At 36.7% G+C, this 18,175-nt stretch overlaps 1 pseudogene; it reads left to right on the top strand.

The window, feature by feature from the left end:
- Positions 1-18,175, top strand: part of LOC130221893 (zinc finger protein 721-like) — a 461,849-nt pseudogene that overhangs the window by 35,880 nt on the left and 407,794 nt on the right.

Here is an 18,175-nt window from a genome sequence, read left to right as displayed (position 1 = left end):
GCCATCTAAAACTACGGTCGAATTAGAAGCTAACGGTATTTGGAGTCTCAGAGACCTAATTAAAAAGCCGGAATAATGGCAGAAAGAAACTTGACCTGTGACCTCAAGTCTAGTGAAGGCCTTTATAAGCAAAAAGGCTTCATCAGAATTATTAGAGGTTTTTCTGGACACTTGACCATTGAAAAATGGCTTAAGCCAGAATATGACAGAGCTCTGGGAAGAAAATCTATTAGTGTACAAGGTAGTCCAGCTATAAGTTATAGGATCGAAGACTGCGCCGTATGTGGAAAACCTAATGTAGCGTTTAAACTAGCTGAAGGCTTATATGCAAATAGGCCGAATAAAGCAGAGTTGCTAAATCAGCATGGTTTAGGGGCTCATTTCCCGTGGTGGAATGAGTCAGGGGATATCGATGCGTGTGCTCTGCATGACGTCACCATTTGCGGTGATTGCAGAGAATCACACCAGAAAGTCGAGATCGAACAATATGAGATAAAGCAGGATGGATGTTTATGCCGAAACTGTCAGTCATGTAAACAGCGGTTTATTGCCCTAGGTAGGGAATGCCGATGTATGTATGATGGGGAAGAATTTACATCTTGTGATAGATGTAAGAGTTTATTCAGTTGCAAATGTCTAAAGTTAATTAGCAAAAAGCAAATATGGATGACTCGAAAATCCAGAAAGGCCTTAGGGGCCTTGGTTGAAAATAGAATAATGACTATGTGGGAAGTAAACCCAATATCCCTAATGACAAATGCAGATTCAAAATTAATGGCTCAAAGGCTCCGAGAACTGTCCTTCTGTCCGGATGGAATACCGGGGGGACAGGAGTCTTTGAACGGAAACGAGAGTTTTCGTAATGGCCTGACTTATCTCACCCATTTAGGGGGGTGGGAATCCGCTATCAAATTGCAGTTACATAGACATGTTAACTACAAGCGAAGCGGTGGAGGTGCATGTATATGGCTCTTGCATGACACCAAGTGGTTTAAATGTGAACTTTCTGACGCTATAATAATGACAGCAAAAGAAATGACATTTAATCAATGCATCAAAGTATGCGAGCAAAAACAAGAGCCAAGCTATTTCTGTGAATCAGACATATCCATTTATGGAAAGCAACAGTCCTTTAAAGAAGGGAAAGCTCAGATCAAGATAATCAGATCCACACATCCATATCCATCAACAACTCCTGAACCCAGTGACAAGGATAAGTCTAGAATAGAAATTCTAGATTTAACTATTCTGTTAAATTTAACTGGAAATTACCTGGGCATTGGTGAATGTATTGAGGGAGTAAATGTTTATCTGAATAGATCAATAGATAAAACAGATATGGAGGAAGGAAATAAACTAATAAAATTAAAAAGGTGGATCTTTAATTGTAGTCGAGGGACAGAGTAGGATATGAAATATGTTTGTCTCTGTCCTCTGTTGCAGAAAGCATGCAGAAAGGTGAGGCTGAGCAAGAGGGAAGGGCCAAGCGGAAGTGTACGGAGTCACACGTTAAGGATACTGTGATGAGTATACTGATAACCAGCTCCTTACTCCTGATCATTACAGGTGTCATCTGTACAGGACTAGAGATAAAAACTGAAAATACGGAAGAGACCCGACACGTGTGTAAGCGTGTTGAGAGAATTGAACATTGGATATGTCCAAATCAAGAAATAGCTGTAAAAAACAAAACCTACAACAGTAGTGATTTTGGAACAATGATGAAGTCGTACATCAAAAATATTGACGACAGATTTTGGGTATGTAATCATTCAAACCCAAGTGCGTTATTAATACCATCGAAATATAATGGTGTGATTAATAACAAAGTAATATTTAAATGGGATCGGCTTATAATTTTAAATGCCACCCATGTAAAACTGATTGGGCTTGAAATCCTAAACAAAAATCAGACAGTATGGACTAATGAAAGTAGCCTAAGCGTCTGGAGTTTAGAATTAGGAAAAGAATTGAGCAAATCAGTAGGCCATTGCTGGCAGAATTTGACAAATAGTAAACAATGGATAATGACTGACTCCATTTCTGTACCCAGAAATGATAAAATACTTAGAGGCCTACACAGTAGCCGAATAAGTAAGGTGGGGTTATTATTGGAAAAAGGCAATGACACATCAAGGAAACGCAGATTAACAAATTGGTTAATGGCGGGAGCTAAAGGACATGTGACATATTGGCCTGACGATTTGAACAGTACTCACCTAATATTAGGTGTCTATAAGTCAAAACCAATAATTCCTTATGACGAAATTAAATGGGTAACATGTAGATCGCATTTGACCCAAGGAAAATATTGTGATAGTGAAAGAGATTGCATTTATAAATTAGGAATGAGACCTTTTGGCTCTAGTGGAGCTAAATTTCTCATCAGGAAATATGGATCATTAAAACCAGATTCATGGGCAGCCTTTTTCCAACACAATATGGTAAAATATTGTACAGATCTGACTAAAACAGAATACTGGTATTGTTATATATCAGGTCAGTCACTTTATGATCAAAATCTAATGGATCAATATGAAAGCGAAATATTTGACAAATGGAAAGCTTATGTCAGATATAAGGGCCTTCGAGAAGAGAGGATTTTAAATGAAACCTGTCAAACAATAAAATGTTTTATCGAAGCCCATTGGCTTGATAATCGAGGAATACATCCATGGATGTTAGATAGCAGTCACGGTATACCTGAAGCATTAGCTAATAAAAGTGGAATAACAGATTTTATTAAGTCTATTCCAGATCAACAATATAGAATGGCTCTAGCTTTATATGTATACAAATGGGACATGCTGTCGATCGAGGAATATAAAATTAGGCCAAGCCCGGTCCATATGGGACTGGTAGACAGCATACACGGCCTATGGCATAATAAGTTTTATATTAAATTTGATTTTAGTCATAAGCTCATGGGAGCTTATCGCCATCAATTTAATAAACTAAGTTTTTTCCATGCAAACTTCAGAAAAACCATTTATACCAGAAACTTGGTCGATGTTTCAAATAGAAATCTTACAGATGAACCCTGGAAGGGTGAATCAACCTTAAATATGGGCTTCAGTGGATTTAAGTGGAATTTGTATAAAGATGACGGATTGAACAACACTGCAAGCCTAATAGGGGCTGAATTGCAAGAGTGTGATCCAGATATCTTTAACAATTGGACTTATAAATATATGCCACCGTATGCTCGACAAGGAGAAGAAATAAGGTTATTAAAGGGAGAGAATAGCTTCTGCTCCTGGGAAAACTATTCCATCATAACTGGAAAAATTAGGAATAAGTGTAACAAAATTAACTGTTCCATCCCTTGGCATGCAATGTTTGTGTCAGTACTCCCTTTAGTGGCGAAGTACGAGAACCAAGTTAAAAAACATTGTAGTATTATTGCTCTTGAACCTTATAACCCTAAAAGGAAAATTGTTCAATTAGTCGATGACTATATCGAAGGTGTGAGCTTGGGTCCAAATTGGCATTTTGTGCACAACTGGATTTCAGCATTAGAAATTGAAGATTATGAAATTCCAACCATTGTAAAGATTAAAAAGACTTTGCAAAATGCAGGCATAATATTTAGCATGGGTACAGGAACAGCAGTTGAAATTGTTAAAAGAACTATTATAACCTGGTGGAAATGGATAAAGTTAATTCTGATTATTGTAGGATGCATAGCTGCAGGGATATTAATCATATCTGTCTCACTGAAGCTTGTGAAGCTGTGTACCTCATTAGGAGCTTGCCGCTGTCTGTGCAACAGGAGAAAATATATGAGATTAGGGTCAAACTAGCATGCTGCCGTTTGATAAGGCCCAAGGCCGCTATACTGAATATATACCGCTTCTATAGCTCAGATGTGAAACTGAGACGGCAGGTTGTTGACTAACTTCTGATTATCAACGCTTAAACTCCTAAAGATGGCATCTCTAAACAATGATCACGAAACTTCTGATATCATCGTATCGGGAGCAGACTATGCGCAGGTAAATTGATTTCTAATCAACTAAATGGTAATAATATTGAATTACTATGGTTTCTTATAAGTCCTGTTATTACTTTACAACTGAATGGAAAGAATATCAGTTATGATTGAATTAATGAACATTGTGTTTGTTCGTTCGGTCATAACAAGATGCCAATACCTCCGCACGAGATACGATGATAATCAGTAAAGGGGGTTTTTGGGTTTTTTATGCTTTTTAGGATTTTTTAAGAAGGGTTTTAATGCTTTTTAAGATTTTTTAAGAAGGGTTTTTTATGCTTTTTAAGATTTTTAAGAAGAAAAATCTTTGTTTGTTTTTTTAAGTTTCCTGTTGGACTCTTTGAAAAACTCAATGTATATCAAACCAATAACCATTTGTTTTTGAACATTGTAACCTAGTACATGATTGTACAAAGTAAATGTTAAAACCCATTCATGTGATGAGAGTGAAACAGAAAGTTGTACTTGTCTCCGAAGATAACATTTGGGTGAATTATGACATGTATGATGTTTGCAGGTTTCCTTTGAAGGGGATTCAAATTGGATACGTCCTGACTGCAATCATTACAAAATGACTACATGTAAAATTTATTGGCACATAAACGGTGTTCGAACACATTGTTGTATGGACTGTTTTATGTTAAGTGGGCAAGATTTTAACAGGATCCATTATATACTTTGTTGGGGTGATGATTACTTACAGCCTTTATTACAGACTTTAATTAGTACTGTTGGACAGTCAGTTTTGCCATGGAAACCCATTATTGCTTATAAGGGGTATGGACGGACAAAGTATTTTGTCCAACCTTATTGGGTTAATGGGGAGATGTTGATGGGGGTTATGTCTGCTAGTGGTAACCTCTATGTCAAACCCGCAGATCGAAGTCTTGGCGTGGGTGCAGGGCCAATGGATGTGTTCCAAACTGGCGAACACTCTGTTGAAGGATCGTCTGATTCTCAGACTGCCCTGGGACCAACTGCCGAACTTGACCTTGACTGGGCGGCGTTTCTGGAGGATGAGGAGAATTGGCCGGAGGCTTTTGACCTCATTGGGACAGAGTGACTTACTAACTGTCCAACTATCTTACCATAGAAGGGAAAAGAAATTTAATCTATGGTTAATTGGTAGTGACGGTTGGGCTGTGCCACTAGAACATTGTATATACGGATCTTGTGTACTAGATGAATTGGATAATGATTATTTCATGTCTCAACGAAGTATGTCAAAAGGGGGTGTTGTGCCTGGGTGGTCTTATGACATTAATCGTAAGAGACACAAAAAATCAATGATGTATTCTGATATCCCAATGCGTAACAGTACAACTCTTAATGAAGAAACCAAGCGTAAGAGAAAGGAGAGGCGCCTCCGCCAGAGGGCGCGCAGGACCAACAAACCAACTGAAGGACCTCTAGCTGACCTCGCTACTCAGTTTAAACACATAACTCTTAGTGCATGAATGTGTAGGCACACTATCTATGAAGGCTGAGCATATAACTGCCAAATAATTGACTTATACTCGGGTGACTATATATTTGTCTTCCCGGGGGATTTTCCCACTGTTTAAATGATATATGCTCTTTGAATGTGGAATTTAATTAAGATGTGCACCTGTGTTTATGATTGATCTATGTTCTGTTTCTGAACATTGTTTATGGGACCTGTCTCCCAACACTGTCCCAGCTTCGATCGTTATCTATGCATGATGAGTATAAAAGCTGAAATGTACAAAGCAGCTTTGCGCTTTCTGACTTCTGTATACTGGATGTCTTAGGCCCTTTATTCTCAACGGAGGATAAAGTAAGGATTTTGTTTCTGTTATATGTCTTTTGTTTATTCTACTTTTTCACTGGATTTTATTTTATTAATAAAAGTGTATTTTATTACTTTTATTCACTGGAGTGGACATTGAATTCATTTTCCAGAACCCATCAAGTTACCCTGTGTGGTAAAGTATGAGTCTAATTTATTCTTTTTGCAAAAACATTATAAAGACGATCCTTTAACTAAACTCTAGCTAAGAAATATAGCGAAGGGAGGATCCTGGTTTATCTTTGTTTAATTAGGGTAATTAAATAAAGGCGATCCAGCACAACGCGCGCGAGCGCTAGCAAGAAAGCGAAACCGCTCGCGCCTCAGACTGGCTCGTAAAAAACTACGGGGTAAATCTGCTCTTCTTCTTGGATTTGTGGCTGTCCATCAAGATGACGACATGGTTTGTTTGAGCCCAGATCGACCATGGCTCGTTATTATATGTATTTATAATTCCGCTAAAATCTCTCGCTGTGTTTTTCAAACATGGCGGGTTTTTTGTTTTCATTCTGGCTTGTTGCGTAAGCGAATGACGTATCTCTGTAAAGCAATAGCGTTCAGCTGCGCGTGTGGCTCCGCCTTTTGGTACCCTTTCTCGTGTTTGGTACCCTTTCGAAAGGGTGCCGAAAAAGTGGTACGGTACGGTACGGTTCGGTTCGGTACGCTTTTTGACAGTGGAAACGGCCATAAAAGCGTACCAAACCAAACCGAACCGTACCGTACCACTCAGTGGAAACCGGCCATAACTGAGCTGACGATATAGTAATAGTGTTGGCTCAACACTTTCCATTTGCATATGTCACGTTGATCACAATTCCAACTTTATGGGTTTAAACTTGTTTCTAGTTGTTGTTACAAGTTCTCACAGATAGTATGAGTTACAATTACATCATTATTTTAATAACTAATTACCAGGGCTATTGTGTTTAAACAGGGTTTCTGCAGGGTCTTAAAATGTCTTATTCCAAAATCGAATAAAAAACTCTTAAATTTACTGAAATATTGTGTTGTAGATCTTAAATCTTTTTTAAACAAGTCTTCATTTTCCTTTGTTCATGTTTTGCTACTCAATCTGGCCCAAACCCATACAATCACCAACAATCCAGCTCAATAAAACTTTCAACTTTTTATTCAAAAAGGTCATTTTAACTATTTATCATAATGGTTAAATTATTTTCCTTACAATAACATTTGTTTAAACGTGCTCCATGTATTTACTGCTGAGGACATCGACCTGGACAGATTGTTGTGCATAAATTTAGTTTATTATAGTTTTTAAAACTTTTAAAACATTTGTTTATTTTTTATTATTATTTTAAAGGTTATTTTGGAAAAAAGTGTATAGATATGAGTAAAGCTTGCTTGTTTTTACTCAATATCTAAAATCTTTTGCTAAAAAATATCTAAAATATATATTTTTTTATTATTAATTTATTATTGTATTATTAAATTAAAATATTTTTTTGATGGGGCAAATTAAAGGATGGGCCATTCCATCTGGGCCATTTGAAAAATTCCTTAGCCTTTAGCCCTTTATGAGTCTAAAATTTCAATCATAATGGTCTTAAAAAGACTTGCAAGAAACCCTGGTTTAAAGTATGTCAAAAAACGTGGATGGCACCAATTTTAAATATGCTAAATGAAATGGACACTAAAATAATTGTTATAAAACATTGTACAGTATTCTAAACTATATGATGTTGCTGTGGGACGACGTGAAACAAAATGAACAAATTATAGTGGAACAATAACGTTTAGCATTGCACTGACTACAACTGGCCAACAAACTAGTCTAAAATGACTTTTACTGCTTAAGAAATGGATTACAGCATGCTGATATGCAAACATTTGAGTGGTATGGTATGTTGTGGTTTGAAAAAAGGTAAGGTTTTAAAAACGCTAATATTTTCTACTGTACCGTCAAAGTAAGTTTTTCCAGCAGAAAACAGATCCAAATATGCCGTTTTAAATCAAGACAAATGAAGACAGCAGAAGTCAATAATTCATTTGAATGATTCAGCCTGACATGTTTACTGCTCCAAAATACTTTCAAAGTTTCTCAAATGAAAATATATTGTGTTCAAAGAGGAAAAAGTGTTTGTTTTTTATCCAGACATTTAAAAAGAATATATTTTAGAGCAGTAATCACAGTACCGTGAAACCGTGATATTTTTATTCAAGGTTATCATACCGTCAGTATCTTATACTGGCCCATGCCTAATGCTGCTTGTTGCAAAGTCATATTTTATTGTTTTTCTTTGTATGTAGTCATGAACACACTTGTTTGTAGAGCAAGTAGTGTGACCGTTTTCTGCCGTTTATTATTCTTGGTCATTTCTCCAATGTGCAACTGAAGTTGTAAAACAATAGCATGTAAGATTTGGGCCCCGTTTTAAAAAAAGGAGATTAAGTGAAAACTGAAAGTATTTTAACCCTGAAATGAGAGAAACTCTGGGGTGTTTTTTTCAAAATGGCAGGTTTGTCAAATTCGAGAAAGCAGGGTAAGTCGAGCCTGTTTCTGAAAGAGAGTTTTCTGTCGGTCTCCTCCCCTTTTCTAAAGATGAAGCAGTATTTCTCGCTTAGCCTTACATTTCTAGCCACCTATTTTTATGTGCATTTTGGATAGGCTATGAGCATAAAAAATTGGTTGATGGAAACTTCATGATGCACATAAGTTTTGAAATATAGGCATAAAAAACATGCATAACTGAGTAGGACAAACTTTTTATTCAATAAGAAAAGATAAACTTACGTAAACTACTCAAGCACTTTTACTGAACAAGTTCCAGTATGTGTGTTAAAAAAGGTTTGTTATAAGAGATCATATGATGATGAAAATGTGTGTTAATAGACAATCCAGCAGGCTGAGCACACTGTAAACCATCTGAAATGTTGTTTTGGTCATTCTAAAACGCCTGAACCGGTTCAGTATTAATGTTATTATGTTATTAATTACCTCCAGAGCATCTGTTCTTTGCGTCTCATTGCTTCAAACGCCACCATGTGTTTATTGTGTGTCGTCATTGTCCTCTGAGGTGAAAGTCATTTGTTAAAGAAAAGATTCATGTAGCTTCTTCTACCGCAGTAAATTCTGCTTTTACTGTTGATATTTGGCACCAGTTAATCAGGAAGTGACGATTTTGTTCTCTTTGACTCGTTGGATGGAAACGCTGCTTTATTCGCACATCTTTTATGGGGTATTCCAGTTTTGCACATAAATTTAATTAGCATTTTTGGATGGAAACATAGCTATTGCCTACATTTCAGTCACACAAAGAACAAAGTCACGTACGAGAATGGCATGTCCTTTTTTAATAAATAATTAGCTTAAATTCACAGGCCTTCGACATGTACTGTTACTAGATTTACGGTATTATTACTCGTTCTAAAACAATTTTTTAGTTCTGCTTACTTTCTAAATGTCATATCAACCTCTACTACTCGATCAATAATAGAGGCAGACACACAATGCACTTTTACATCTAATAAAACTGATCAGCGTGTGTAAAAGTGGGAATCATAAATTAAACATTTCCACTGAACATTAAGCTAAGGTTATCTGCATTTTTGTTTTGTCAAATTTGTTGTAGAAACTATGCAGTAGCCTATTTTATGTAATTTAATGGAATTACATCTGAAATAACTTAAATTATGGCCAGTTCCCCAATTTTTAAGTAAAAATGTCATAAACGTCACACATTACATTACTAATTTTATTATACTTAAATATTTAAACACTTTAAATGTAAAATTACGCATTAACTTAAGCAGCTGTTTTCCCACACTGACTGTCTGCGTTTCATTGATGCAGTGGTGTTGCGTTTTAAAATAAATCTCATATTTGCCATAACATTGCATGAGCACATCAGGTTCAGCTGGAGACAGAAATGCTGATCTCTTTTTCAGATGTTGCCATGGTCACTCGTAATATCTGCGCTCCATTGATAATGCCTTTTTATAGTCACTGTGTGCTTGCTAGTGTTGGGTGATATACGAAATTTTCAGATCGCCATATCATCCCCATGTAAGATCGCTGATACACGATACTATCACATGGGGGTAGTGTTTATATATGAAATTTTATTAATATATTTGACCATATCTTAACATATTTAATAACCTTTCGGTTGTGTTTTTAAACTTGTTTTATAACCTACTGCATTTGCATTACATTTGATATTGGATAATAATTCAAACCAATGCAAATCACCGCGCTCTTATAGCTAAATAGGCGCTGAGACTAAAATTATTTCAAACAAGACTCGATGCTACAGTGCAGCGCAGGACAGGATTTGATTGTGACTTCATGTTCATGCCGTTATCTTCGGCCCGCGGGACTGCAGCAAAATAGATATAATGCACATGGATGAAAGCAAATGAAATTTTTTTTTTTATCTACGCATGGAAGAAGCAAGGATACTTTTCAGACGGGATGCGGATAGAGGACTCGCCGCCCGCATGTGACTCTTTCTATGCGGTGAAGTTTTCCATGCATGTTTTTGTTCAGTTGAGTGCGGCGCGGCTTCAGGTCTAATCATCACAAAAGCCATCATCAACACTGTCACATTTGTATTTGCTAAGATCTAACACAAAGTTGCGCTTGGCATATGTGGTTATTGTTTTCTGATAAGAGTTTATTTTTAGACATTGCTGCAGCGAGTCGGCAATATAGCCTATTGCTCTAATATTAAATAGCCTCTTTGACTTAACTTTTCACTGAGCTCAGTAAAATGTTCTTTGATAAGTTATTAATAATCTGTTTAATAATTCTTTAATGCCAAAATTAATGGTAAAATACAGGTTATAATTTAATTTAATGTAGGCTAGTTTAAATAAAAAAAATAACTATATTTTAATAGCCTATATGAATAAATATAGGCCTAACATATTTTTACATTAAATAAATAGGTTATTTTCTGAATAATGTGCATGTCCGTGTTTATCATTCCATTGAATTAAACACAAATAAGACAAGTATGTATATTCTGGGTATTTGAAGGAGCAGTCAATGCATGCACTAAACAAATAGGCTTTAGGCCACCTTAAAACTTAATTAGGCTATTACTGATATAAAAAATAAATAAATTTATTTGTGAAAGCAAGAGAGAATCTTGCGGGAATGCTGTTATAAAGGAGTCTCAAATGACCAAACACCGCAACACGTTTTATTCCAGAACATTTGAGCTGGTTTGAGTTCTTTCATTTTCTTCTTCAATTGTTTTTTTATCGTTTTATTTAACTTGTTTGTTAATTAAATCCAGTTTTGTTATTTAGTCAATAATTTTTTGCAACAACGTTGCAAACTAATTTGCTATGAGATGTGGCTGTGCCCTCACGTGCTGCTCGCGCTTCAACTGCTGCTGCTGAGACCGAGAAAGAGAGAGAGTGCAACAGAGCAATCGAAATAATTTTTATCCGAAAGTGTCGGTCAAGTGATGTTGATGTGAACAGCTGAAGCTGTCAAATTATTTTTAGTTCATTTATTATTAATGATGATGATTAAAAATAATAATACTAATTTTATTATTTATTATTTTACTAATTAAACGTTATTAATTTTATTCAATAACGCAATTAAAACATGTAATATGTCAACATTAATGTGAAATGAGCTAAATATCGTCTTTAAAATCATCATAGGTCTCAGCTCTCTGCGACATCTTTGCCTATCGTCGATACACGATACTATCGTCTATGGGCACAACCCTAGTGCTTGCTTAACTCTGAGTTGGTCTGCGCAAAGTTGATTGATCTAACTCAGATAAGCTATTCTGAAACCAAAAACTTTTAATCTCTAGGTAAATCAACTCAGAGCTCAAGTTTAAACTCCGAGTTGGTTGAACCTCCTTACAGAAACAGGCCCCAGGTCACTGTGACATGATTGACAGTTGTCGCTGTTTGTCATTGTACTCTGTTTATCCTAAGAGCTGATGCTGAGTATTCTTAGGGCTTTTCACACTTCAGATTGTTACCCCTGGGTCGTTCTAACCCTGGATAAATCCTGGGTTATCTGTAATCACTTTCCACACTGCTCATGCTATATCTGGGGTTAACAAATAACCCTGGGTGTTCATTAACAGACGTTTCACATACACAAACCCCGGGTTAACAATATTATTTGTATATTTACGTTGTCACTATCCCTGATTGAACATACAAAAGTACAAATAAATGAAAACAAGTAGCAAAGTATGTCATCTTGCCATCTCCTCATCACTCCAGTTTACAGCAAACGTGGCATTAAGCATTTGCATAAGTTATATACCATAATTCACACTCACTAATATACGTGTGAATTATGCATAGTTGCTATGAACATGCAGGATTTGTCTCAATCGGGTCTTCCAAGCAAGAGGGAACACAACACGAATAATCTAGAGCAAGTGCATTTGATCATTTGCATTTAAAGCCACAGGCACAAAAAGAGCTTGGTTTTCCTCTGACCCTCAAAATTAAATATTCTGCAAGGTATATGATCTGATTTTGAGCTGAAACCTCAGACACATTTTGGGAACACCAAAGACTTATTTTACATCTTGTAAAAAAAGGTTCATTATAGGAACCCTTTAAAGAGATAGTTGACGCAGAAATCAAAATAGCCTCACCATTTTCTCTCCCTTGTGTGGTTTTAAACCTTTATGAGTTTCTTGATTTTGTTGAACATAAAAGAGGATATTTAAAAAAATGCAAAAAAAAAAAAAAAAAAAAAAAACGCTGGCTTACTTTGTGTTCCACAATAAAGGAAATGTTTAAAAACCCATGACGGAGAGTGAATGATAAGGTCATTTTAATATTTGGGTGAAAACATCCATTTCTTGCTTGTTGCTTTGTGCCTTCATACTAAAGCTAACCTTTTTTTTAGACCTGATGGTGCTGAAAGAAGAGACTCATCAACAGAATGAAATAGAGGAGAAACAGCAGTTTGAGAAACCCCAAGAAATAACCACTGATGAAAAACCTACACTGACTAAAAAGACTTCATCACACGGAAGACCTTGGAAATCCAAATCTGAGTGTAATTTCAGCTGTAAACAGTGTGGAAAGAGTTTTAGTCAAAAACAAAGCTTTAAATCCCACATGAGAATTCACACTGGGGAAAAGCCTTTCAGCTGTAAACAGTGTGGAAAGAGTTTCAGACAAAAGTCAAACCTTGATGTTCACATAAGAGTTCACACAGGGGAGAAACCTTTTACCTGCAAACAGTGTGGAAAGAGTTTTAGTCAAATACAAAGCTTTAAAGCCCACATGAGAATTCACACTGGAGAGAGGCCGTACACATGCCAACACTGTGGAAAAAGCTTCTCTCATGCAGGAAACTTGGCAGCGCACATGAGAATTCATACTGGAGAGAAGCCTTACTCTTGCCCTCAGTGTGGAAAGAGTTTTAAGCAAAATGGCACCTTTAAAGTCCACATGAGAGTTCACACTAGGGAGAGGCCTTACACCTGCGAACAGTGTGGAAAGAGTTTTAGTAAAATACAAAGCTTTAAAACCCACATGAGAATTCACACTGGAGAGAAGCCTTTCAGCTGTAAACATTGTAGAAAGAGTTTCAGTCTAAAGCCGAACCTGAATGTTCACATGAGAGTTCACACTAGGGAGAAACCTTACACCTGTGAACAGTGTGGAAAGAGTTTTGGTAAAAAACAAGACCTTGAGATCCACATGAGGATTCACACTGGAGAGAAACCTTACACATGCACAGAGTGTGGTAAAAGTTTCACATATAAAAGCTCACTCAAACACCACAAGAGAACTCACACCGGAGAGAAGCCATTTGCATGTGCTGAGTGTGGAAAGAGCTTCACAACCAAAACTAGCCTCAAGAACCACATGGATGGTCACACTGGAACCATAGTGTTCACATGTAATCAGTGTGGAAAGAGTCTCACACGCAAAGACTCCTTTAAACAACACATGAAGACTCACTCAGGACAGGGTCGTTTTAGATGCAGTGAGTGTGGAAAGGGCTTTAAATGTAAAAGAAGCCTCAGCACTCACCTGAAGCTTCACAATGGAGAGCAGCGTCCTCAAAAATGAGGCCTTGTCCACACAAACACAGGTATATTCAAAACGGCGGCTTGTTCATGTAGTTTGGCTGTTCATTCATGTGAAGTTTATTTATAAATTATTTTTGTTGTTCCCTTGTTTCCTCCCACAGTCCAAAAACACACGAGCTAAGTAAACGGAACATTCTAAATTGGCACCATAGTCGAGCTCTTAGTAAGCCATATATCTCCTTTAGCCATTCCTGTATTTGTCATTAGAACAGAAACAAGTCGGGGGAGTTCATCGAGATCTACCTGAGCTCAAATTCCCATCTCGCCCTGCTTACGAGAGGGAGCCCAGGCCTCAAGGATCTTATAAGCTTAGGGCTCTCTCCCGGGACAGCATACCAAACAAGTGTGAACTTTTGAATACATATCAAGTTACTGATAATGAAACCCTTTGAACACCTGAAGATGTAAACTCAAAAGCTGAAGAGGGGTGAAGATTTTGACAACTGTGTTGTAGTGTAGATCAGGGCTCACAGTCCAGTACCAGGTTGTGAGAGTTGCTACCGGGCTACAAGAATCCAAAATAACTCTATATGTTGATAGATTGTGTGGCTTGTTTCACATGCAAACAAGTATCTGCATCTGAAAAGGTGTGAACCAAATGACCTACAGGGACTCAAAAGTTGTGACCCAACCACAGCAGTTGGGTAATCTCCGAGGGGTTACATCCTTTGTTACAAAGTAGAGTCTCGCAGGCAGTACTTTGGATTAAGTTACTTGAAGACCGACGACTTCAGAGGATCTGCACTATTCCTTGTCTATAATAAAGTCTTCTTGTCATAAGAACTTTAGTCAGCTTACTTATTTGATGTATTAGAGTCATCTAAACATTGGTAAGCCACCCAAGAATGGTTAAGCCAAATACAGCAAAATCTGACAATGTTTTTCAACTTTATTATGAACCGATATCCCTATTTGTGCTCATTGCACACACTGTAAAAACTGCAGGGTTCTACACAATTCTTTCATGTTCTCACAACACAAATTAAATTAACTTAACACTTAACAAATTTATGTGGATTTAACATAAAAAAATTAAGTTGTCCCAATGATATTTCAAGAATCGTGTTATTTCAGCTCATTTTAATTAGGTAGTTTGAACAAGCAAAAAATACATACATATTTTTGAGTGCCCTTGCAAATAGTTTATTAATTTACCAATCAAATGGTCAGCTCTGAACAGAATTAGAATGATTAGGGAGGAGAAAATGTTTGGGGAGATGCAGGGAACACTGTTCTACACCCTTACATTGTTGTTTTTGATCATTCACATTGTCTAATTGAGTAAACAAACACTGATTTACCTCAGATTTTGGGCTTTTGTCTGCAATTTCAAAAAACTTGTTGGCAAATGAAAGTCTGGCTAAACTCATGCAGTGTGAATTCGCCATAAGGCAATGACAGTGACCGACCAATGCAGACTCCCTAAAGCCCTGTTCAGACTACACAATGCCATTTGCCAGTAACGACAGATCAAATTTGTGTCAGATTATGAGATTTTGACTTGATCAAATCTTGATGTGTTGTGGGTAAGAAATGAAGACTTTGGTTACAAAACACGACACATTTATTTTGATGGACTAATTTGAGAAAAGAAACAAGTTTTCTTTCCGTAGACAACTGGCTGCCTTTAAAGATACGTTCATGTGAAAACTCCCACATTACTACAAATAAATCAGTGTATGGGATGCCCAGTGTTGCTATTGTGATTGAGAACATGAGTGATTTGTTAGCTTACATGCTAATTTTAGTACTCAATAGGCTACTGAAGGACTTCAGTTATCTGTTCATTCAAATTATTATTAATGTGCAATACATATTGTACTGATCATGTGCACTGATAGATTATATTGTGTGCTGTCTGTAAGTGGTGTGTGTGTGGGTTATAGTTTTAAGTTTATATTGTTTAGGTAAATAATTTAAGAGTAATAAGTTATTTAATTAAACATTCCCATTGTTATATATATATTAGGGATGGAGCCGAACCCGAATACGGTTTTCGAATACACACATCTAGCGTATTTTTTACAAATACTTATTTCAAACAAATATTCGAAAAACTATTTGTATTCGGGAACAAAATTTAATATATTTTATTATATATAAAAACAATGTCAGAAAGTTGCGTTTCCTCATGTGACCGCAGCACATGACCGTATGAGTAGGCTCGGCTGAGCGAAAAGAAAAAAAAAGATTTCACTTCATCACTATTTTAGTTGAATAGATTTTTGTACCTTAACTTAGTTCTGGAGACAGTTTTGGGAAGTGGGAAGGGAAGATTGATCGGGAGCTGCAATACTGACATCTGCAGTCGGGTGCTCTCATGTTCGCTCTGTTTATGTAGCTCTATTAGTGTGGTAATTTACACAATAGGTTGTTCACAGAGTAACGTTAACGTTTGGTTAAAAAGGTTAAAACAATGCTTGAGTAGTTGTGTCGAATTGTATGTGCTTGTGGGAATTATATGGTACGTTTAAATACTCTGTCTTTTGCAGACAGCAATAGGCTAGTTAACTTTAGCATAGCTTCTTGTCACTCATTAACTTAACTTAGTTGAAACTCGTCACATGGATTTGGGCCACCAAATAGAAAAAGTGTGGCTGCTGCTGAGCCATCTCTTGGTCCTGCATGACAAAAAAACTTGCTCAAGTTCTGTGTTCTGCAGATAAAAGCAAAGTGATATGTGATGTGTGCAAACGAGAAATCAGCAGAGGCAGAGATATCAAACATCAGTCATCATCTGCTATGCATAATCACATGGACTTAAAGCATCCTCCCTCTGGTACTGTCTGCCATCCCCCCACAAGCACATATCCCCCACCAGCACCAAACCATTATCAGAGCCATGTTCTGCCAAAACCTACACAAGCACCAAACCATCAACACAGCCATGTTCTGCCCCCTGCAAGTCAGTTTTACTCACATTTTAGCTGCATCTAATGCAAAACAGGCTTATCCACCCAACCACCAAAAAGAAAAACTATTGTGTCTGTTTTTGGCAGACAGTTGACAATATCAGGGCTGTATCTTTTAGTATTATATAGAATACAACTGTTGTTCTGCCAGATCTCCCAGTCAGGGTTTAATAAATGTTAGTTCTTGTAATTCTGCGTGTTAGAAAGAAGTTATTTCAGAAGAAGAACAGTTGTTTGAAGTATTATTATTGTATCTGTTCAGCGTCCTTCAACAAGGATAGGTGGTGGTGGGGTTCATAATGTTCACAGTGGTATTATATTAGTTGTTGGTATAACCATGGATGAAGTAATGGCTGTTATGTTATTTACTTTTCAATGATGTTACATATTCGAAAACATCAACCAATATTGCATATCCATAATTATTATAATGGGTATAATTAAAGAAAACCTGAACTATAACGTAAATTAGAAGTGTAACGCAAAAAAAAGGATTTTTACGCCCATTTAGAATTTTACTTGAAAACAAGTACAAATACTTTTCCTCCTCAACAAGTACAGATACAAATACTGGCTGCTTTGCACACCATATATATATATATATATATATATATATATATATATATATATATATATATATATATATATATATATATGTTAGGGCTGTCAAAATTAGCGTGTTAACGCACGTGATTACTTTTAAATATTTAACGCGTTAAAAAAATAACGCAGTTGCAGTTTTTTTATTCCTTGTTGTGGCCGACGTGTGTTCAGGGATGGCGCTTGCATAGAAGCAACCTGGGCGGCAGCAAAATAGTGAGCGAACCCCACGGTCTTCACTTTCATCAGCTACACTGACCCTCTCCCTCATGGTCCTCGCTTTCATCAGCAAAAAGGTCACTTTCTTTTTCACTTTCGGGTTGAGGGCGGCGTGATCGCACTGCTACGAGTGTGATATTGCTCACATATTATCTCAAATCTTAAACGTGCACACACTACAACATATAAAAACTGCAGCACAGCACTACAAGATATGAAAACTGCAGCACAGCACACTACAAGATACTATTAAGATGATTGTGCCTGATAGAGCACATCACCTGATTGCAGAATAACTCGGCTTTTTATTGTCTAGATTACAAATATTTGACCAACTGCCAGAGCGAACAGCCTGTAGAATGAAGAGAAAAGCTGCTTGTTGAAGAGAGCCCATCATGTCCAAACAAATGTCTAACATTATTATTATTATTACGGATCAGAGAGAAGACAAAGGCAGATGAACAGAAAGAGTTTTGTTTAAACCACCATTGACAAAACGTGTTGGGGATTTACAATGGAGGATTTAGCAGGTGATTGTGGCAGTTAATGCTTTCATATGTGTTGTTAACTCTAGTGTCCA

The sequence above is a fragment of the Danio aesculapii genome, chromosome 4, assembly GCF_903798145.1.
Source record: "Danio aesculapii chromosome 4, fDanAes4.1, whole genome shotgun sequence".
Classification (NCBI taxonomy): Eukaryota; Metazoa; Chordata; class Actinopteri; order Cypriniformes; family Danionidae; genus Danio; species Danio aesculapii.
Note: the sequence above shows the minus strand (reverse complement) of the source record. Positions and strands in the feature narration are given on the sequence as shown.